Below are 24,698 nucleotides of genomic sequence, written 5' to 3'. Positions count from 1 at the left end.
GCAATTTTTAAAGAAATAATGGTTGAGAATTTCTATAACTGATCAAAAACATTGTTTAAGTTACCTATTGTTACAGAACAAAAGTGATCTGAGAAGGAAGGTCTAAGTTGCAAGAGGGAATGGTAAGCAAAGTAGAAACATAAATGTAAATCCAAAGAGATATGATAGTAACAAAAACATCCGTAAAGTCTGGTTTTAACAGCACAAATAAAAGAATGATATAACGGGAGATGTCAGCATGTGAGTCAGTCAGGAGAAGAGGGACCAGTTTGGAAGTGTCCTTCAGTACCTCACGTGTGCAACGGTGGTTCTTTTTATTTTGCAAGGGGGCTTGACATACTAATTAGACTCTGTTAGATTGTTAAGTATGTAATAAGAGTTCGAGAAAAAACACTAAAAGAGAAGAATATAGTATATAAGGTCAAACCCGTGGAGGGGGGAAAAGTTGTAAAAGGAAAATAAACAAATAAAACATAAAAAGAGGCAGGAGGGCAAATACAGCATAGACAATGTGGAAACTATCCACATATCAACTCTAAGGAAGATGGTTGAAATAGCTCCAGATATTATCAGTAATAAAATAATGTAAATAAAATTAACTTTCCAGTTACAAACACAAGTGGTCTGATTGCAAAAGAAAAATCAAACTATATCTTATTTACAAGATATATACCTAAAAGAGAAGGCTACACAGAAAGGTTTAAATTAAAGTACAGAATGAGATATATCACACAAGTACTAACCAAGAGGGAACTGGGGTAGCTATACTACTATCAGTTTCAAAAAAGAGAGAGACTTTAAGACAAAAGGGATCATATAGCAAATTCTTTCCTAGGAAAACAGAGCCTCACCCAGGGAAAAATTGCTGGAAGTAAAAAAAAAAAAAAAGAAGAAGAAGAAAAGGAAAGTGAGCAAGGCAGGACACTGAAGGTCATGAAGAAAGAAGTTTCAAATACTATACAGTGAAGAAGAGTCCAGAGAAGGCAGAACTCAGGAAGTACTGAACAACAAAAATACTACTGATACATCTAAAAGTAAGAGCACTTCTTTTAAACACAACGTTTTTAAAGCTCTAGGAAAAACAGGGCTGGAGGCAGAAAATCCTGAACCAGATTTTTCTCTGAAAGACTGAGGAAGAGCTGTAGAGAAAAGCCAAATATTAAGTATCTTAGGGTAACAAAGAAGAGCAAGCCTTTAAGCTATGAAGCTATGAAAGCTACTCTGGACAATCCCCATGCCCCTCAGAAACCCTGTCCTCATAGCCCAAGAAAACTTATCTGACTTGAATATGAAATGAATATACCCTTCCACTCCATACTATTATAAATGATTGCTAGAAAAACAGATTAAAATGAGCTGTAAAATGTCCCAACAGACGATGAGAACAAACCAGAAAAATGTGGACTCAAACCAGATGGAAGCTATAATCTAATATTTCAAAGCGAGCTAAAATAAATCAAGAAAACATAGTTTTAAAAAAACAGTACATGTCAGAAATAAATGAGGTCATAAATAAAATGACTACGCAAGAGAATAAAATGTGAAAAATTATCAGAATCACATAGAATCAGAAAAAATTCATCAAAAAGAACATGAGAGAAAACAGACCTCATACAGAAAAAGAGAAAGCAGTAAAAAGGATCCAAGAGAAAGAAAAGGAGGCAAAAAAATGCTCAAACATTCATATAATTTGAGTCTCCAAAAAGAAAACTAAAGCACATGAAACTGAAAAAAAATTTTTTAATAATAATTTAAGAAAATATGCCTAAAATTAAAAAGGACATATCTTTATATGAAAAGGGCACTTCACGTACCAAAGGATAATCCCATAATGGTTAATATATATACTTGTAAAACTATTAGACTTTTAAAAAGAGGAAATAATTATTTGGGCATCCAAATAATTATTTCTGCATGAAGTGCAGAAAATAAAATTGACATCAGACTTCTCAACAACAACATTTTATGGTGAAAACAATGGAACAATATTTTTAAAGATATTCCAAGAAAGAAAACATAAGCCAAGGATTTTATATCCATCTTTCCAGAATAAATGCTTCAACCAAATAATTATGAACATGCAAGAATTCAGAGATACTGAGTCCATGAACCTTTCCTGAGTATTCTTCTAGAAAATGAGCTTCAGACAAATAAGAAATTACTGGGAAAACTTCATATAAAGAATGGACTGAGCATTGAATCTATTTAACTGTACAATTAAGGTTAAAAGATAAGGATAGGGCAAAATAAACAGTATGGAAAGTGGCATATGCTCTGACAATGTAAAAATAATCCAGCTAACAAAATAGGAGGAAAGGGGGAAAATATATGGAAACTTCAAGAAATTTCAATAGCATTGGTAAAGTTCTTAAACAGGGAATGGGCTCATGAATGTTCACTTTATTATTATGCTGTATACTGGACATATGTGATACCTACTTTAAAAGTTTTTTAAAAGAGTGTTTGAAGCGTTAAGATGTCATCTCCCCATCCCCAGCTATCTGTAAATAAATACTGAAATATCCATCAGAATTCGTAAAATGGAATAACTTTTACCAATCATCAGCCTTCACAAATGGGTCACTAATGTAAATTTAGGTGCTTCTATTACTAATGTAAAGATTCCAAAAGCAAAGCTGCGCCGATTAAAACAATGCATCAGCAAGCAGCCATATATATAGGGCAGTTGGGAGCAGAAGGCAGGTTAAGTCAACGACGAGGGAACTGAGTTCTTAGAGAAATTAAAATGTTTTAATCTTTTGTGGAATAAGGATTCTTTCTTCAGAATTAAAATGGGCCTGATATTTGGAAAGTCAAGCCAATTGCTAAAGCATTTGCTTTAAACCATGCCTCAGAGTTGTGGAAATGGAAGGAAGCCTGGAGCAATGGAAGTTCTCCCTTGTGGGTTAAGACAAGTACCAAGGCTCTCCAAATATGTCTTAGTAATTAGCGGCTGGCATGCTCCCTTCAAGTCTGTTGCTTACCATCTGTGATGTTTTCTACTAGCCAATCTCTAACTCCTCATTAAACAAGAGGACTATTCAACTAAATGATATTTTGAGTTATTGATTACTAAGTCAAGCACTAGTGTTACAAATGGGGGCCATACTTCTTGATCCTTGGCTTCTGTGAAGAAAGCAGCTAGAGAGATATATAAAAGAAAGTTGGGGGCTTCCCTGGTGGTGCGGTGGTTGAGAGTCCGCCTGCCGATGCAGGGGACACGGGTTCGTGCCCCGGTCCGGGAGGATCCCACGTGCCGCGGAGCGGCTGGGCCCGTGAGCCATGGCAGCTGGGCCTGTGCGTCTGGAGCCTGTGCTCCTCAACAGGAGAGGCCACAACAGTGAGAGGCCCGCATACCGCAAAAAAAAAAAAAAAAAAAGAAAGTTGGTGTACCTGGTGGTGGACAAATACAAGTGGGTCTTGTCTTTCATATATTTGAGTTTTGGAAGAAAAATGCAGTTGTAGAAAATACATAGGCCCTTGCAAAACTGCCTGCACGTGCATATTTTCATACTTCAGCTGAGTAATAAACATTTAAATCTATCACACCATGGCACTGCCTGCTTGCAGCCAGCTCCATTTTGGCAGTCACCATCTTTGTACAGCAATTTGTGCAATTATGTGAATACTTTATTGCATTTTGTCCTTATTGGTTTACAAACAAGTGGGAAATGTAAAATTGAAAGTGCTGATACTAGTGATAGGAAGTACAATCCTCATAAAGTTAATACAATTGGTAGAAACTTGGAAATCACTAGGTGTGCTGAAAACAGCAAATCTTAAGGCTCAGTTGGTAGCTCACTGGACTCAAGCCAGTTGCCTGTGTCTTCAACAGTGAAGGCAAATAAGAAAATTAAAGAACACGCATGAAATGCTGGCACTGTATAATCAAAGATAATGTCTACAAGGAAAAGTAGAATCAGAGATTTTATGTATTTTACCTCTTTTATAAAACAGTGGCAGTGGTAGTGGTTGTAATCGTACTGACCATTACTACCTGTCAAGCCCTAAGTTGAGTACTTTATATACCTCTCTGGCTGAGTCCTCTCAGTTTTCTTCTATTCTGCTTGACTTCTAAACGCTGGAGAGCTCAGATCTCAGCCCCTTTTCTTCTCCCTCTACATCCACTCCCTACAAGATCACATCCATTCCTGAGGCTTCAAATGCCATCTACATAGCAATGGCTCCGAAATCTCTAGCATCCGTCCCTATATCTTCACTGAGCTCCAAATCCCGTATCCAACTGCCTACATGACATTTCCACATAGAAGTTTAATGTCTAAAAGACATCTCAATTTATGGCTAAAACAGAACTCTGGATTTCCATAAACTGTACCTACAGTCCCTTCCCCTGTAAAAAGTCTATCTTCTCCACCTTAAGTATCACCCACTTAGCTGCTGCTCAAGTCAAAATATTAGGATTATCATCAACTCCTCCTTTTCCATCTTCTCCCACACTCAATCCATGAGCAACATGGATTGTAGACCGCACATCCAAATACATCTAAATTTACCCACTTCACTCCATCTCCACCACAACCACTCTGGCCTAAGACAGCATCTTCTCTTGTCTTAGATTATTACAATGGGCCTTTAACTGGTCTCCCTGCTTCCACTCTTATTCTTCCCCTAACCCATTTGACACACAGTAGCCAGAGTGATCTTTAACAAACCCAAATCAAATTATGTCTGTTCCCTGCTTAAAACCCTCTAGGGACTTTTCATTGCATTCAGAGTCAGATCTAATTCCCTACCCTAGTTTACAAGGCCATACACAAGCTGTCTCCACCTGCCCTCCTGCTACTCTCTCCCCATTCACTGTAATCCAGCTCCATTCCACACTCTCTGTTCTTTCTCAAGTATGATATGTTCATTCACAACGTTTGCACTTGCTGTGTCCTTCCACTTAGGACGCTCTCCTCCCATATCCATGCATGGCTTCTTCCCCCTTTCCATTATTCAGATCTTAGCTTTCTGAAGAGGCCCTCCTTCCCTACCCACCTGAACCCAGGGACACTGAGCCCATCCTCTAACCCCTTCCTATTCTGCCTTCCTAGAATAAGACTACCATGGCTACTATTCAAATTGTCATATGCAACTCTCAGGAGTTTTCAGGAACAAACACATATATTTGACTTGACCATAAGGAGAAAGACCTGAAGTGCTCATATTCACACAATCAAGGCAAGGGTTCGGTGGTGCTGGGGAGTCTGAATAGTCCCTTCCCTTTCCTCTCACATGCAGACTTCTAGCTCTCTTTGAGGTATACCTTCTTATTTTTCCTGCAGATTACCTTTGGTCTTAATTTTAACAAGATTTTACCAAAATTAAAATATGAAAAGAAATGGGTGGAAGGAGGATATTAGTAAGCAAGGATGTATTCTGAATTTTCCTGAGCCCTCTACCCACCCATGCCTAGCCAAAACCACAGTTGAACTGTCCTGAATGAATATGCCCAGTGATGCAAGCCAGAAATGAGTCACATCTCCCCAGGATCCATAAGGCAAAACTTGGGCCAGAAGGAGTACCACCCTCCAAAAAGGATAGATTCCCTATAACTGGAGAGCAAGAAAGTCATTTCCAATTACTTCACACTGCAGCAGGAACACCCCAACCATCCCCCTACCCCAATGATTCTAACAGATGTTATAGGTAAAAAGATCACAAGTCACCAGCCACAGTCTCCACGACCATGGTCAGTAGTGTTGAGCCATTACAACCCCAAGTAGCTGAGCACAGGGGCCTAAGGTACTGGAGAGACTGCAGGACCATTCTAAAATCAAAGAATAGAGGAGGCTTGGCACCTAATGAGAGACAGAGAGGCAAGATCATGAGGAGGGTGGCCAGTGACAGCATCATCAGAGATGGGAGCCAAGGAGGCCTGACTGGGAGGAAGGGCACCCATGATCAGCTACTGTCCAGCTCCTCTCCACTTTCTGAAGCATTTTCCTACCCCACCCCCGCTTGCCAAGAACCCAACCTTCCCTCACCTCTTCCCTATCAAGGCCTGTTGCCTGGCTGCTCTATAAGAAAGAATCTGAAGGTGATGTTTTACACTTATAAACTGGCATTGCTACCCTTCAGAGACAACTTATTCAATTGAAAGAAAGAAACTTCACTGCAGTGATTTCAGACATCAATGAATGGTGGGCAAACTCCACTGCTGAAGGAACCTCTCTAACCTCTCTGAATATAACCCCCTTCTGCTTTTGCCTTCCAGCTAGAAGTGACTGAGCAGGGGAAGGAGTGGTGGAACTAGGAGTTATAGAATGAACCACTTAAAGAAGTGAAACTATGAAGGTAGTCAAATTAGAAGTACATGGAAACCTGGTATTTGGGGTATTTTTATTTGATATCCTTAAATTTAGAAATTTGTGTCCTCTTTCATTTTTCTTGGTTGACCTGGCTAGAGGTTTGTCGCCCTGATTGATCTTTTCAAAGAACCAGTTCCAGTTTCATTGATTTTCTGTATTGATTTCCTGTTTTCAATTTGATTGATTTCTGCTTTCATTCTTATTATCTCCTTTTCTTCTACTTACTTTGGATTTAATTTACTCTTTCTAACTTCATAATGTAGAAAATATTACTGATTTTACATCTTTCCTCTTTTCTAATATATGCATTCAATGCTACAAATGCCCCTCTAAGAACTGCATTTGCTGCATCCTACAAACTTTAATAAGTTATATTTTCATTTTCACTTAGTTCAAAATATTTTTAAATTTATCCTGAGATTACTTTTTTGACCCATGTGTAATTTAGAACTGTGTTATTTAACCTCTACCTATTTTGGGATTTTCCAGGTATGGTTCTTTATTGATTTCTAATTTAATTCCACTGTGGTCTGAGAGCAGACACTGTATGTTTTCTATTCTTTTAAATGTGTTAATATGTGTTGTATGGCCCAGAATGTGGTCTATCTTGGTGAATATTCCATGTGAGCTTAAGAAGAATGTATATTCTGCCATTGCTGGATGAAGTAGTCTATTGATGTCAATTATATCAAGTTGATTGATGATGTTGTTGAGTTCAACAATATTCTTATGATTGTCTGGATCTGTCCTACTGAATCTGTCTATTTCTACTAGAGGTATTTTTGAAGTCTCCAACTACAATAGTGTATTCATCTATTTCTCCCTGCCGTTCTATCAATTTTTGCCTCATGTAGTTTGATACTGTTAGGTGCATACACATTAAGGACTCTTGTGTCTTCTTGGAGAATTGATACCTTTAACATTTTGTAATGCCCTTCTTTATCCTTGATAACTTTCCTTGCTCTGAAGTCTGTCTGAAATTAATAGAGCTACTCCTACTCCTGCTTTCTCTTGATTAGTGTTTGCATGGTATGTTTTTCTCCATTCATCTACTTTTAACTTACATGCATCTTATATTTACAGTGGGATTTTGTAGACAACATATAGTTGGGTCTTGTTTTTTGTCCATTCTAACAATCTCTTTTTATTGGTGCATTTAGACCACTGATGTTCAAAGTGTTTATTCATAGCTGGATTAATATCTACTAAATTTGTTAGTATTTTTTTCCATTGATTACACTTGTTCTTTGTTCCTGTTATTGCCTTCTATTCTTTTTCTGTTTTTTTGTGATTTTAAATGAACATTTTATATGATTTCCTTTCCTCTTATCTCTTAACATATCAGTTATACTTTTTTTTTTTACTTTTTTAATGGTTGTCCTAGAGTTTGAAATATATAACTAATCCAAGTCCAAATAACACTATACCACTTCAAAGGTAGTACACTTTATAGTAACAAAATAATTCTAATTCTTCCTTCCCTTCCCTTGTTTCATTACTGTCATTCATTTCACTTATATATAAACATACATATGCATATATATAAGATATATAAATAAGAATAATCAAATATCAATACATTGTTGCCATTATTATTCCAAACAAACCATTATCCTGTTATCTGTTATATGAATTAAGAATAAAAAATAAAAATTTTTATTTTATCTTCAGTTATTCCTTCCTCAGTGCTCTTTCTTTATGTAGATCAGAGTTCCTGATTGTATAATTTTCCTTCTCTCTAAAGAATTTAACATTTCTTGCAAGGCAGGTCTACTGGCAACAAATTCCCTCAATTTTTGCTTGTCTGAGGTCTTTATTTCTCCTGCACTTTTGAAGGGTAATTTTGCAGGACACAGAATTCTAGGTTAGTGATTTTTTTCTCTTAATATTTTAAATACTGAACTCACTCTTTTCTTGCTTGCATGGCTTTTGAGGAGAAGTTGCATGCAAGTCTTATTGTTTTTCCTGTGTAGCTAAGGTATTTTTTCCCTTCTGGCTTCTTTCAGGACTTTTTCCTTATCTCTGATTTTCTGTAGTTTGAAAATGATATACCTAGGCATAGTTTTGGGGGAAATCTAACCTGATTAGTGTTTTCTGAGCTTCCTGAATCTGTGGTTTGGTGTCTGACATGAATTTGGGGAAATCCTCAGTCATAACTGTTTCAAATATTTCTTCTGTTCCTTTTCGTCTTTCTTCTCTTTCTGGTATTTTCATTACGCATGTGTTATACCCTTAGTAGTTGTCCCACGGTTCTTGGTTATTCTGTTCCAGCTTTTTTTGTCTTTATTCTCTTTGCTTTTTAGTTTTGGAGTTTACTATTGAAATATCCTCAAGCTCAGCGATTTCTTCCTCAGCTGTATACAGTTTACTAATCCATCAAAGGCATTCTTCATTTCTGTTACAGTGTTTGTTTTTTTAATCTCTAGCATTTCTTTTTGGTTCTTTCTTAGGATTTTCATCTCTCTGCTGGCATTGCCCATCTGTTCTTGCATGCTGTTCTGATCATTCCAATATCCCTGGTTCTGATGCTTGCTCTGTCTCTTCAATTTGTGCTTTTTCTTTGGTGTGCCTCGTAATTTCATTGATACCCAGACATGATTTATTGGTCAAAAGGAACAGTCATCAGTAGCCTTAGTAATGTAGTGGTGAGGTGTGGGAGGGGAAATGTTCTAGAGTCCTATAATTAGGTCTTTTAGTGAGCCTATACCTCTGGACTGTGAACTTCAGAAGTGTTGCTCAGATTTTTTTTCTTTCCCCTTAGGTGTGATAGGATGGCTATAGTGGGCTGGAGTTCAGTATTTCCCTTCTCCCAGGTCAGTTAGACTCTGATAATACCCCAGCAGGTTAGACTATGGTAAAATAGTTTCTCCTGAAGGCAGATCTTATTAAGAAAAATAGAATGCTGTGGCATATTTCAAAATAGCTCCTTTTCCTCTCCCTCTGATAGAAGCATGAGAGGATTTCTCTCTGACATTTACTGTAAGAACCTGATGGAGCTTCTGGAAGTAAAACTCATAATATTGTAGGGGACCCTCATATCTGCCTCCTACCTTGAATTTTTAACTCTGAGTTCTTCACACTGAGTCTCCAGCAATTTGTCAGTTATAGCTCAGATTTTCCTGCCCCACCACTGGTTCCGGCTACAATTTCCACTCATGAGTCTCTTCCCTGATAAGCCATGATTCCCTGTATTTGTACATCTCTCCAATCTTGGGGGTAGCAGTTTGCCCTCTGACCTCATTTCTCTTACAGCTCCTATAAGAATTGTTGATTTTTCAGTCTGTTCAGCTTTTTACATGTTATCAGGATGGAGTGGCAATTTCCAAGCTCCTTACATGCAGAACTGGAAGCCATGGTATCCTTAAATTTATATAGCCACAATTAATCTGTGGTGATAAAAATCAGAATAGCAGTTACTTTGTGGGGGGTCTGCTGGGGTGCTGGAAATGTTCTATATCTTGATTTGGTGTTGTCTACATAGGTAGAGGCATATGTATAAATTGTCAGCTATACATATAAGATTCGTATCCTTTGCTGTATGTAAGTTATACTTAAAAAGCAAATTTTAAAAAACTCTTTAACAAATACTAGCCAATAAAGTTCATCATTGTATGGAAAAGACTACCATATGAAAAAATTATATGCTATACCTTAAATGTGATAAAGAAATCAAAATCTTGAGTTCAGCTTAGGAAAATTAGCATGCTCTTCTGAGAAGAAACATAACACAGAAAATGGCTAAAAGTAATTGAGAATCTCTAGATGTGAAGACTTAGGCTCAAAATACGAGTGTCATAATATGAATAAGGTATGCTACTACTTTCATTTCATTTTAAAAAGTATGCTTAATGTAGTGCTAAACAGCTTCCCTTGAAAGTAGCCAGATGTGTTTAACAGGCAGGTGTTCAGGAACACAAATCATCCCTCAAACTCTCCTAGATTTGAAAATCCGTGACCTAGAACTGGGCATTTGGCCATTTTCACAGCCTTCGGTGTCACTGACTATATCTCCATAAGCAACTTCTGGTGTCTATCAATGCTTGAATTCAATGCTGCATCGCTGTATCATCCTTTTAGAAGACATTTTAATCCACAAATAAGATAGGAATTTAAGTCAAGATTCAGGAGAGTGTGGTACTATCAGAGCCCCGAGCTCAACTGAGGTGATTATTGCATGAACATGTTCTGCCCAAGCTCTGTCCACACAGGCCAGAGGCCTTGACAAGTCCGTCCCAGCCCACTCCTCCACCCAGCTTCTAGCAGGCACCCTTGAGAACCATTGTAAGACATCTCCTGAAATATCTAAGTGTTGGAGAGAAAGGGGAAACAGCAGGCCTTAGAATGGAAGAAATGAGTGTAGATGACCATACCAGTTGTCTCCATTTATTTGCTTGCTTTCATCCTCAACACTCTCCAATCAGTCTTCTGCCCATTGTACCTCTGAAGTATACTCAGCAAAATGACAAATGACCTCCATGTTGCTAATGGGGTGAAGGCATTTCTAAGCTCATAAGGCTTGACGACTCAGCAGCCCTTGACCCTTTATTGTCCCCTCCCAATACTCCCACCTCCTCGGTTTCCTTTGGTGGTTTCCTTTGGTGGGTTCTTCTGCTCTACTTATCTAAGCTGCAAGTGCTCTTTGGGGGTCAAGACTACGATGCTCTCTTTCCTCCTCTTCACTCTTACCCTTGGTGATCTTACCCTGCTCCCTTGCAGAATTCTATGAAAATCTATTTGTCATGTCATGAAAGAGGTACCCAGGTATCTTTATTTTTCTGTAATCTGTCACAATTGGCCCTTTATTTAGAAACGAGAAAAAAACACAGTAGCTTTTAATCCCCTCACCCCCTCTATTCTTACTCCCCTTCTTACTCCCCCACTCCCCACCTCACCCACCAACCTCAACCCCCATCACTTTGACCTACTGAAAGGATAAGAACTGACCATTCTCCTCCTTTAGAAGTTGAACTACTAACTTAGAGATTAGGTATGTGAATTTTAGCACAGAAGATGACTAGGAGGAAGGGAGTTAATATGAAAAGGAGAGGGAGAAGAGAGAGGCAGAAAAGAGGAAAGATTTGGGCTGAGCAGGAAGAAAATTAAATATGACTGATGAGTACAAGATGATGACTCAGAGAGAACACCTCTTTGCCTACTCAAAACCCCATGGCTGAGCCACACCACCTGAAATACTCTCCAAGGAACTACTCTAGTTCTAATACTAAAAAGAACAGTGCATGAAGTGATGCCCAATAGATATCATTTTAATATACAATATGCTCATAAGTAAAGACCACTGAGTATTTTAAACAGTATACTAATAACATAAAGACCTAATTAACCTCCAGATGGTGAGCATTTTACTTCTTGTTCAGCAATAGGTTTAGGTCCACTACCTTTAATATGAAGAAATTATATTTGTCTATTAGTAGTTTAGCAAGTTTATACAAATTAAATTCTTCCACCTATTTTTTTGAGGGAGTAGAGATCCTTAGGAATTCTTAGAGGAGTTCAAAATAAGAAATGTTCAACACTCAGTTTATGCTTCTGTTTAAAGAACCAATGTCCATTTCAAAACAGAATGGTGAGTTATTAATTCTTTACTGTTGTCTTTTCTTGAGTTCTAATGTCTCACAAAGAAATAAAAAATAAAGATTGAGAAGATACTTAATACAATGTCAATAATGTCACTGAGTAACAATCAATTGTCAAAGCCAGAATACCTTAACTTTCCAGAAGGAAGACTGTGAACAAATAGCTTGAAAGGGAGGAGATTATACTTTAAAAGCCAAGTGCCTTGTCCTACTCATGCTCCTAGAGTAGAAAAAAGTGTGTAGAAATCAAGAAATAAAATAGATAACAACCTGAAAAGTAATATCTTTTACATCCAAACCTTGTTCCAATACTCTGCCCATCACACAGCAGGACCACCCACCACTACCAGGCCTTCCCTGAACACTCACATCTCAAGAGTAGACATTTCCTTCAATACCCACAATTATTCCATTTCTTCCTTCACTTAGTCTCCAGAGAGTCATAATAAAAAATAGCAAGGCCTAGAACTAGCAGAGCTCACAACCACCAAAGCCTTCACTCAGGTGAGTATGTTTATAAAAACACAATTTTTGGTGCTGCTGACAATCAACAGCAAGAATAAGTAATTCCTCTCACAAAAGCATCTACCACATTTAGCCTAAATCTACCTTTCAGAAGAACACATGAGCCGCATTTCACTCTGTTATATAAATGAGCCTAAGATGGCCTCTGTATATTCACTGCAGTCTGACACCCATTAGCTCAAAAGCCCACCAGTATCAAACTCAATTTTTAACACTTTAAATTATTTTAAAAGTAGCCCAAACTAGGTCCAAGATGGTGGTGTAGAAAGACCCTAAGCTTACTTACCTCCTCCCACGAACACATCAAATCTACACCTATATATAGAGCAGTTCCTCCTGAAGAAGACCTGAGGTCTGACTGAACAGCTGCTGCACATAGAAGACCCACATAGAAACGGGCAGGAAAGATGGAGACACAGTATCCACAGGAACCCCATCTCCAACCTGGCAACCTGCAGCAATGAGGGATATTGCTGAGGGGCCAAGCATAGATTCAGCTACCCTGGGACACAGCAAAAAAAATAAATAAATAAAATAAAGGCAGTTTAAAGGTGAATGAATGAGACTATACAGAAAGAAAATCCATTTACTAACCCTAGAGCTTCTGTCAAACAGGAGAAAACTGCTGGGACCCTTTTCAAGGTAAGAGGGACCAGCAATGCCATTTTAGGGGTTCCCCTGGGACACACCCCCCAGGCCCACACCTGCTCTGGCTCTAGATGCCCTGCCAAGGCAGCCTCAGTGTGGTTCTCCCTAGGGAATGACCTTGGCCCACTCCTGCTCCAGCTCCAGCCACTCTTCCAAGATGGCTTTGGGCACAGCACTCCCCAGGGATGGCCTCCAGCTCAGGCCTGCTTTAGCCCCAGCCAGCCTACCAAAGCCACCAGGTGCAAACAGTCTACTTAGGGGATGCTCCCACACAAGGCCACTCCTTCAAGACAGAGAGGTAGCTGTTTCAGCTAATTCACAGAAACAAAAAACAAATAACAAAATGAGGACACAGAGGAATATATTTCAAATGCTTTTAGAATGCCTTTCAACTTGAGTGACTATCAGCTTAAAATAGATGGCTATATATAGAGGTCAATATATATATGAACATGATGGTAACCACAAACCAAAAATATAAAATGTATACACAAAAAATAAATAAATTAAAACATAACACTAAAGTAATCTATTGAACCACAAGGAAAGAAACTAAGAGAAGATGACAGAAACAGAGAAGGACTATAAAAACAATCAGAAAACAACAAAGTGACAAAAAGCACACACCTATTTAAATGTAACTAGACTAAATGCTCCAATCAAAAGATATAGGGAAGCTGAATGGATAAAAAAATAAGACCTATCTATATGCTACCTACAAAAGACTCACCTCAGATTTAAAGACACACATAGACTGAAAGTGAAGGGATGGAAAAAGACACTCCATGTAAATGGAAAGAAAGGAAAGTTGGGGTAGCAATACTCATATCAAACAAAATAGACTTTAAAACAAAGACTGTAACAAAGGACAAAGAAGGATATTATACAACGATAAAAGGATCAATTCAACAAGAGGATATAACATCAGTAAACATTTATGGGCCCAATATAGAAGTACTTAAATATATAAAGCAAATATTAACAGAAATAAAGGGAAAAGGAGACAGCAATACAATAATAGTAGGGGACTTTAATACTCCATTTTCGCCAATGGATACATCATTCAGACGGAAAATCAATAAGGAAAAACTGCCCTTAAATAACACATTAGACCAGATGAGCTTAATAGATATCTATATAGAGCATTCCATTCAAAAGCAGCAGAATACTTTTCAAGTGCACATAGAACATTTTCCAGGAATAATCACACGTTAGACCACAAAATAAGTCTCAATAAATTTAAGAGGAAATTTAAGATTGAAATAAGATTAAGCATTTTTTCTAACCACAACAGTATAAAACTAGAAATCAATTACAGAAGGAAAATTGGAAAAAACACAAACACATGGAGACTAAATAATATTCTACTAAACAATCAATGGGTCAATGAAGAAATCAAAGAGGAAATCAAAAAAATACCTTGAGACAAATGAAAATGGAAACACAATTGTCCAAAATCTATGGGACACAGCAAAAGCAGTTCTAAGAGGGAAGTTCATAGCCATACATGCCTACCACAAGAAAAAAAATATATATATATACCAAATAAACAATCTAACCTGACACCTAAAGGAACAAGAAAAATAAAAACAAGCAAAGCCCAATGTTGGTAGAAGGAAGGAAGTAATAAAGATCAGAGCAGAAATAAATGAAATAGAGACTAAAACAACAATTAAAAGATCAATGAAACTAAGAGTTGATTCTTTGAGAAGATAAATGAAATCAACAATTTTTTACCCAGATTCATTGAGGAAAAAAAAGAAAGCCCAAATATTAAAATCAGAAATTAAATAGGAGAAATTACAAATGATACCACAGAAGTACAAAGTATCATAAGAGAATACTATGAACAATTATATGCCAACAAATTAGATTACCTAGAAAAATAGATAAATTTATAGAAACATGCAATTTTCCAAGGCAAAATCATGAAGAAATAGAAAACCTAAATAGAGTGATTATTAGTAATGAAATTGAATCATGAATCAAAAAAACATCAAAAAAACAAAAAGTCTAGGTCGAGATGGATTTACAGGTGAATTTTATTAAACATTTAAAGAAGTGTTAATACCTATCCCTCTCAAATTATTCCCCCCCAAATTGAAGAAGAATAAAACACTTCCAAACTCATTTCACAAGGCCAGAATTACCCTAATACCAAAACCAGACAAAGACACACACAAAAAAGAAAATTACAGGCCAATATCCTTGATGAGCATAGATGCAAAAATCCTCAACAAAATCTTAACAAATCAAATTCAACAATACGTTAAAAGGATCATATACCATGATCAACTGTGATTCATTTCAGGGATGCAAGAATGGTTTAACACCTGCAAATCAATAAATATGATACCTCACATTGACAAAACAAAGGATAAAAATCATATGGTCATCTCAATGGATGCATAAAAAGCATTTGACAAAATTCAACATCCAATCATCATAAAAACTCTCAACAAAGAAGGTATAAAGGAAACATACCTCAACATAAATAAAGGCCATATATGACAAACCCACAGCTAACATCATACTCAATGGTGAAAAGCTGAAAGTTTTTCCTCTAAGATGAAGAACAAGATAAGTATCCCCACTTTCAGCACTTTCATACAACATAGTATTGGAAGTCCATGACACAACAACTAGTCAAGAAAAAAAGATAAAAGACATTCAAACTGAAAAGGAAAAAGTAAAACTGTCACTATTTGCAGATGACATGATACTATACATAGAAAATTCCAAAGACTCCATAAAAAAAAATTAGAACTAATAAACAAATTCAGTATAGTTGCAGGATATAAAATTAATACACAGAAATATGTTGCATTTCTACACACTAATTACAAATTATCAGAAAGAGAAATGAAGAAAACAATCCCATTTACAGTTGTATAAAAAGAATAAATTATGTATAGCTGATTCAATTTATTATAAAGCAGAAACTAACACACCATTGTGAAGCAATTATACTCCAATAAAGATGTTAAAATAAATTAATTAATTAAATAAAATAAAAATTAGAGTTGATTTACAAAAAAAAAAAAGGATAAATTACCTAGGAATAAATTTAGCCAAGGAGGTGAAAGGCCTATAGTCTGAAAACAATAAGACACTGCGGAAAGAAACTGAAGATGACGCAAATAAATTGAAAGTTATACTGTGCTCATGAATTGGAAGAACCAATATTGTTAAAATGTCTATATTACCCAAAGCAATCTACAGATTCAATTCAATCCCTATCAAAACACCCATGGCATTTTTCACAGAACAAGAACAAATAATCCTAAAATTTGTATGGAGCCACAAAAGACCCCAAAGCAATCTTGAGAAAGCAAAAAAAGCTGAAGGTATTACTATACTACAAAGCTATAGTAATCAAAGCAGTACAGTGCTGGCACAAAAAAATAGACATGTAGATCAATAGGACTGAATAGAGAGCCCAGAAGTAAACCCATGCTCATATGGTCAATAAACCTATACAAAGGAGGCAAGAATATACAATGGGGAAAAGAGTCTCTTCAATAAGTGATGTTGAGACAACTAGACAGCTACATGAAGAAGAATGAAACTGGACCACTTTCTTACACCATATACAAAAACAAACTCAAAAAAAATTAAAAACTTAAATGTAAGACCTAAAACCATAAAACTTGTAGAAGAAAACATAGGCAGTACACACTTTGACATTGGTCTTAGCAATATTTTTTTGGATATGTCTCCTCAGGCAAGAGCAAAAAAGCAAAAATAAAGAAATGGGGCTACAGCAAAGGAAACCAGCAAAATGAAAAGGCAACTTACTGAATGGGAGAAGATATTTGCAAAGAATATATCTGATAAGGGGTGGATATCTAAAATATATAAAAAACGCATTCAATATCAAAAAAACAAACAACCGGGGCTTCCCTGGTGGCGCAGTGGTTGAAAGTCCGCCTGCCGATGCAGGGGACACTGGTTCATGCCCCGGTCTGGGAAGATCCCACATGCCACGGAGCGGCTGGGCCCGTGAGCCATGGCCGCTGAGCCTGCGCGTCCGGAGCCTGTGCTCCGCAACGCGAGAGGCCGCAACGGTGAGAGGCCCGCGTACCGCAAGAACAAACAAACAACCCAATTAGAAATGGGCAGAGAACCTGAATAGGCATTTTTCCAAAGAAGACATACAGATGGCCAACAGGCACATGGAAGATGCTCAACAACATTGATCATCAGGGAAGTGCAAATCAAAACCACAATAAGATATTATGTCACACCTTTTAGAATGGTTATTATCAAAAAGACAAGAAACAACAAGTGTTGGTGAGGATGTGGAAAAAAGGGAACCCTCACGCTCTGTCAGTGGGAATGTAAATTGGTGCAGACATTATGGTAAACAGTATGGAGTTCCTCAAAAAACTAAAAATAGAACTAGCATATGATCCAGCAATCCCATCCCTAGATATTTATCTGAAGAAAACAAAAACACTATTCAAAAAGATATATGTACCCCATGTTCATTGCAACATTATTTACAATAGCCAAGATATGAAAACAATCTAAGTGTCCATCGATAGATGAATGGATAAAAGATGAGACGCAAGATACACACACACACACACACACACACACACACACACACAAAATGGAATATTGCTCAGCCAAAACAAAGAATGAAATCTTGCCATTTGCAGCAACATAGACAGGTCTAAAGGGTATTGTGCTAAGTGAAATAAGTCATACTGAAGAAAACAAATATTCTATGATTCAATTTATATGTGGAATCTGAAAAATAAAACAAATGAACAAAACAAAACAGAAACAGATTCATACATTCTAGCTTGTTCAGAAAACAATCCAGTGGTTGCCAGAGGGATGGGGGGTGGGGGGGATGGACAAAATAGGGGTGAAGGGGATTAAGAGGTACAAACTTCCAGATATAAAATAACTAAGTCATGGGGATGTAACATAGGAACTATAGTTAATAATATTGTAACAGCTTTGTATGGTGACATCTGGTAACTGGTCTTACTGTGCTGAACATTTCATAATGTATAAAAACATCAAATCACTATGTTGTACACTTGAAAGTAATATATATTACATTTAACTATAACTCAATAAAAAATAGCCCAAACTAGCAAATTTCTAGCCATTCAGGGCCTGTCTGCTTTGCATACCCCACAAAACCTCATCAACAGCTATTATCTAGTGATACAATGGGACTCTGTAGCTATAATACCCCAAGCCACTGCTGCCCTTCAAAGCTCTCTGACCCGGAGATTCCCACTGTACTGCTGAGAGACATTGTGTAGACACTCAAGCCCCCTTTTTGATTCCCCTTTGGCCCGGAATTCACTTGCCCTCCTCCCCTTCTGGTTGTTGGCTTCCTCACCATAAGCCTCTGGATGGTCTCATGCCATGAGGACTTCCCCTCTTGTGCAACCCTGTCCAATCACCACCCAATAAAGCATGTTGTATGTTACTGCCTCTTGTAGTCCTTTTCTCTATATTAGCTCCTACATCCGTCAAGCTCCCACACACTATTATTTCATGATTTAATTTGATCAAGTAGCCAGGTGGCCACTGAGATCTTCCTATTTGTAAGGCAGCATGTTAGGCAAGGTACAAGATGAGGTTCCTGCCTTCAAACTTCATACTCCCCAGCTGTGAATCTGAGAGGAGGGAGCCATCACTGAGAAACGGCGTGAACAGAGGGAGGTTCATGAGGGATCAAGACTTGACTGGACTTTCTTAGGAATTACCTCCATGAAGGAGGGGAAGCAGAGGCATGGGCTAAGTCATGAAGGTGGAAATGACCCACTGTCTGTCGCCAGAGTAAACAGCCCGGCTGAGCAAATCCTTCCCATAGGAATAACAGTAAGTTTGGGAAAGAAGGTTAGGACTGGAGCTTAACCGCCATTTTTTTAAAGATCTCCTAATCAACGAGGCAAGTGGAATCCAGTCAAGCCTGAAATCATACCTCCCAAGGCCCACCCAAACCCACACCATCCTCCAATTCACATTGTGAAATAAGAAACATTACAGTTCATATAGTCAGACCAAGTCACAATGCACTATATTAATCACATTAACTGAAAGCCCAGGATGGAAATTAATCCTAATTACCAGATGCCTTAATGGAGTTTCCTGAATAGATACAGGCTTTACCTTCAGGATTTTAAAGCTCATCATGGCTGGCAGAGCCAAATCCTGATAACAAAGGTACAAACATCAGATACCTTTCAATGCCTCTAGACTAATTACAAAGGTGTTTATTCTCCAAATCAGATGCCATCTGAAGTCATAAAAAGAGCAGTCAGCCTAAAATGTAAAATACCCAGGTCTCTTCTGAGACTTCATGATCTAGTATCCTGTTAAATAGTAACCTAATCACGGATTCTCCCCAACCAAGGCCTGAAATAGGCCCCTAAACTCTGCAGGAGGCCCAGGCTCCAATACCCAGCACATTATTTTTCAACAGGGAAAGAACCTGAACAGTTTTGTTTGCATTTGCCGATGTTTAAGTAAACTGTCCTTCAAAACTGATGGCTATTTTGAAAAGCAGCAACTGCATTTTAACAATATATTTTTTAGGGACTTCCCTGGTGGCACAATGGCTAAGACTCCACACTCCCAATGCAGGGGGCCTGGGTTCCATCCCTGGCCAGGGAACTAGATCCCACATGCATGCTGCAACTAAGAGTTCACATGCCACAACTAAGGAGTCTATGTGCTGCAACTAAGACCCAGTGCAACCAAATAAATAAATAATAAATGAATACTTTTTTAAAAAGACTTAAGCAAAGTATAGCCAATAAACTTTAAAAAATATACAATTTTTAGGGAAAATTCTACTATTCTACTAGAGTAGGGAACATTCTATTAGGAGGGAACATGTGTGTGAAGATATACAGAGAAGGGGATTGAGGCCTGAACTTTTTGGGACACCCATTGCATGAAAACCAAAAGTTTTGCCTAGTTTTTATGGGTAAAGTTTACCTGAGCCTCCATGTGTCACCTCATGAGATTTGAGGGACAAGGGAAACCGACATGAACATGAAGCTCATGTTTCTTGCTGAGCCATGACTAATAAAGTCCTTGGCCTCTGATCCAGGCATCTTTTGTCTGCTGGCAGCATCCATAAAACTATAGCAGGCTAACTTCTTAGCCTGCAAGTAGGATCAAATTTCAGACCCCTTCCAGGTCTTGACAGATGGTAAGTAAATGGGTAGGAGTTACAGATCCTGTAACTCACATTCACCACCACCCCACTTCCCTTCAGCCAAACCATTCTGTGTATGAGTCTTCATGTAAATGTCCCAGTCCTGCTTTGTGACTCCCGAACATGCATAACCAGAGTTTTCGTTTTCGTTGTAACTAAAGGCTTCATTGAGGCAGCTTTTGCATGCTATTCCTCTCTCTCCTGAAGTCTCCCTGGGGCTACCATGTGCTCTTTCAGTTCATCTCAGACCAGTCACTTGGGGACCTGGAATAGTGATTACATTCTTTTACTCCTTATAAACGCTACCTGTATTATGTGGCATGAGACAAGTGTTACTGATTAAGCGATAAAGGATATATATTTTTAATTGAACATCCTAGTCAGAGGATCCCATTTTTGCAGTTATAAAAAGACAAACACAAACTTAAAAAAAAAAAGCATAAAAGGTTATACACAACATTTCAATAGTAGTTATCTTTGGCTGGTAGGATTATGAATAGTCTTTTTTCTTATTTTTGTTAATTTGTATTATTTGCTTTTCTATTATGAACATGAATTATATTGTATAATGTTTTAAAGTCAACCATAGCTTCTCACCTGGCAGGATAAGTCCCCACTCACAGCTTCCCACAGCCTTTATGCCCCAAAGCCGACATGTAAATAACTCTGCCACTAGCCTCACCTCATCCCTGCTTCTGAAATTCCCTCCCTTCCTTTTCTTACTGGGGGTGGGGAAAAAGCAACCTGTAAATAACTAAGTATTAAAGTAATATTTGGTTATTCAAACTGGTTTAGCCAACATAACCTTTATAGGACTCTTGTTAAAAGGTACACGAAGAGTTTTCTCAATCCTGAACACAAATATAAGATCCGATTTAAAACCTCTTGTATTTCAGCTGAAGCCAAAGCAATGACAACCCCTGTAAATTCCCTAAGGTAAGACCAGAAATGCACTGAGTTATATATAATAGCTATCTCCCAAGAAAAGAATAAGAAGCCATTTATGAAATCTTACCATGTAGGAAGACTAATGTGTCTATTAAAAGCAAAAATGTGAACTCCAGGTCCTCTCATCAGGGACTGATTTAAATGCAGCTTTGCTAAATTAGCTATAGAAGAAACCTGAAGGAAAAGGCTAACAATGGAATCATATAAAACAGCACATTCTTGGTAGGAATAATTTATATGGTCTGATTCCAATACAAAGCAAGTGAATAAATGGGTTAAACAATCGTTTTTTTTTAAGGAGTTACTGTATTGTATATAGAAACAATGCCTTTTTCATCAAATTCACATCACATTAGTGAGAAATTGTTTTCAATATTCACTTCATTGTTAAGAAGAATAACCCATTTCAAGAAAGTCAAGCATTCATGAAAATCACTGTACTTTATAAGTGGAATGTTTTTCTAAACTAAAGCTGGCTTTACCTCTAAAAAGCCAGTACTAAAGCCCAACATAATATGAAAAGCAGTCAGTCAGCGACTTCTAATTCTATCAAACTCACTGTAGATAAATGTCTCACAACATAAGAATTTTCTTTTCCCTAGTCCATTTTCTCTTATTTTCCCAATGTTTAGAAATTTTTATCATGCTTTTAGGGAGCAGTATGTGTCAATCACTCACACTTTGGATTAAATTCTAGTTCATTTGGGCCTGCTACACAGACAAACAAGAGAGTTTATTAGAAGCATGAAGAACAATATCTTTAGAAGCCAGGAAGTCTTTCCCTTAGAAATAATTTCAAATGTGCCACTGCCCCTGACTCCACCCCCAAACCTCCACCGGCCTACACACACACACACACACACACACACACACACACATTTGACTTTAAAACATAATTCAGCAAGGAAGATATTTAACAGTAGGAAAATGTTCTTTATTGAACAAGGAAGATACTAATTCTCCTCTATACAGCAAAATAAAAACATCTGTTAATCCAGCTCCTCTCTTTGGCTTTTACAATAAGAAAGCTCAGAGATTTTGTAGATAACAACACAAAAACACACACCCCCCCCAAGGCACAAAAGAATGAGAAAAGCTACCACCAAATAGGCAGCAGCAACAGCAGGCAAGGATTGTACCCTGGGTACTATGCTCAAGGCTGCTAGGAGCCTTGAGTGCTTTGCAAGACATCAGGCTTAGCTAGAGCAGATGCTTCTGATTCACCAGAGAGGCCTGGGTACCACGCATGCCTGCCTGCCTGCCCAGTGAAGGAAACATTATCGGATTGAAGAGTTAGTACACTCTGTTCAAGTCTCTTGTTCTCTTTCTTCTCAGAGCTCTCGAAAATTAAAAATAAAGGCAAAGGGAGTAAAGCAAGTGAAGGAGAAGATGACCTATTCTGAATTGACCACCATTCAAGAACTCGGGTTTTGCTTTGGGTCCTGTAAGGGAAATCACAAGAATATGACGAGGCAATATACTCCTGGGGACAGGGAGAAGAGTAGTACCAGGTACTACTGCATGGGACACTGCAAGGAAGAGGTTTCTAACTGATATCAAAACAGAGAGAAGGGCTTCCCCGGTGGCACAGTGGTTGAGAGTCCTCCTGCCGACGCAGGGCACACGGGTTCGTGCCCCAGTCCGGGAAGATCCCACATGCCGCGGAGCAGCTGGGCCCGTGAGCCACGGCCGCTGAGCCTGCGCGTCCGGAGCCTGTGCTCCGCAACGGGAGAGGCCACAACAGTGAGAGGCCCGCGTACTGCCAAAAAAAAAAAAAAAACAGAGAGAGTCCATGTCATTTGAATAAGCTGCAAATAATATGTCATTTTTCATTCACTCAGCCGACATCTATGTGTTGCCGCTATTCTACGTGCTGAGGATACAGCCTTGAATAAGGTGAAGAAGGTCTCTGGCCTCATGAAGTTTACACTCTGATAGAAGAGACAGATGATAAAGCTGGGAATAAATAAATTCAGGTAGTGTACGTGCTGGGAAATGAAATAAACCAGGATACAAGAATGAAGAAAGTCCAAGGGTGGATGGGTGGGTAGAGGGGGGAGGGACGGAAGCTGGTAGCTATTTTAGATTGGGGGTCAGGATGGACCTACATAAACCAACAAGGATTCCAGCAAGGTCTACCTTAAGCTGCCTTCTAAATGTGATTTAAGGTGTCCTGCCTGGAAAGGACCCATTCACTCATTCAAACAAACACGTACTGGGCCACTACTGCGCACTGGCCACGGTGCTGGGCACTAGGGACTCAGGGTAAGCCAAAGACACATGCTGTCTGCCCACGTGAGGCTTACCATCTAAGAGGGAGGTAGAGCATTAATCAAGTACACAGGCACAGAAATAGAGGGTGAGTTGGTGACCATTGCAAAAAGTGCCTGGAAGGAAACTGCATTTACTTGAGTTGAAACAGGTAAGTGCCGAAGCTATCAGGATCATCCACACTCACGTACTTTCTGGCTTCCTCAGCCAATGGAGACCAGGTGGGAAGAGAGAAGAGGGAGCAGAAAAACTGTGGAGGTGGGGAGGGGAGGGGTCTGGACAGGCTCTAGCCTTAGGTTACTCAATGTCTGGACAGGTAAGAAGACATCTCAGATGGTGGAAAAGATCACAGAAAGGGGAGGGGAGGTGTGTGCATGGATCCAGAGGTTCTTGGGGTTGGAAGGCACCTTGGAGCAAGTCTATCAAAATCCACCTGAGCCCATTTCTCAGATGAGGCAACTGAAGCCCATAAAGGTTAAGTGGCTCTCTCAAGTTTACAGAACTGGATAATGGGAAATCCACAAATAAAATCTCAGTCTACTTTTCAATGAAGTGTTCGTCTTAAAACCTAATATTAATTCAGGGTGGGAGGTATGTGCTTTTCCTCTATTTCCAGAATTTGATTAAAATTTTTTTTAAATGAAGGGATTAGGAGTCGAAATTTGCCAGCAGACTCAGAAATATGCATATCAGAAATATCTCAGACTTCCCTGGTGGCGCAGTGGTTAAGAATCCGCCTGCCAGTGCAGGGGACACGGGTTCGAGCCGTGGTCCGGGAATATCCCACATGCCGCGGAGCAACTAAGCCCATGTGCCACAACTACTGAGCCTGCGCTCTAGAGCCTGTGAGCCACAACTACTGAGCCTGTGTGCCACAACTACTGAAGCCCATGCGCCTAGAGCCCGTGCTCCGCAGCAAGAGAAGCCACCGCAAAGAGAAGCGCACGCACTGCAACAAAGAGTAGCCCCTGCTTGCCGCAACTAGAGAAAGCCCACGTGCAGCAATGAAGACCCAATGCAGCCAAACATAAATAAATAAATATATATATCTTTACAATGCATCAACATTAAAAAAAAAATCTCTAAGTCTTCCTTAAAATAAATCAGAATTTTATTTAAAAACAAAAATCAACCCCTAGACACAATAGACATGAAATTCTCTTGTTAGAAAAGGGATTTGCTGGGGCTCATTAATTCCAAGCC

This window comes from Grampus griseus (genome assembly GCF_964374135.1).
Source record: "Grampus griseus genome assembly, chromosome: 5".
In the NCBI taxonomy this organism is placed as follows: domain Eukaryota; kingdom Metazoa; phylum Chordata; class Mammalia; order Artiodactyla; family Delphinidae; genus Grampus; species Grampus griseus.
Note: the sequence above shows the minus strand (reverse complement) of the source record.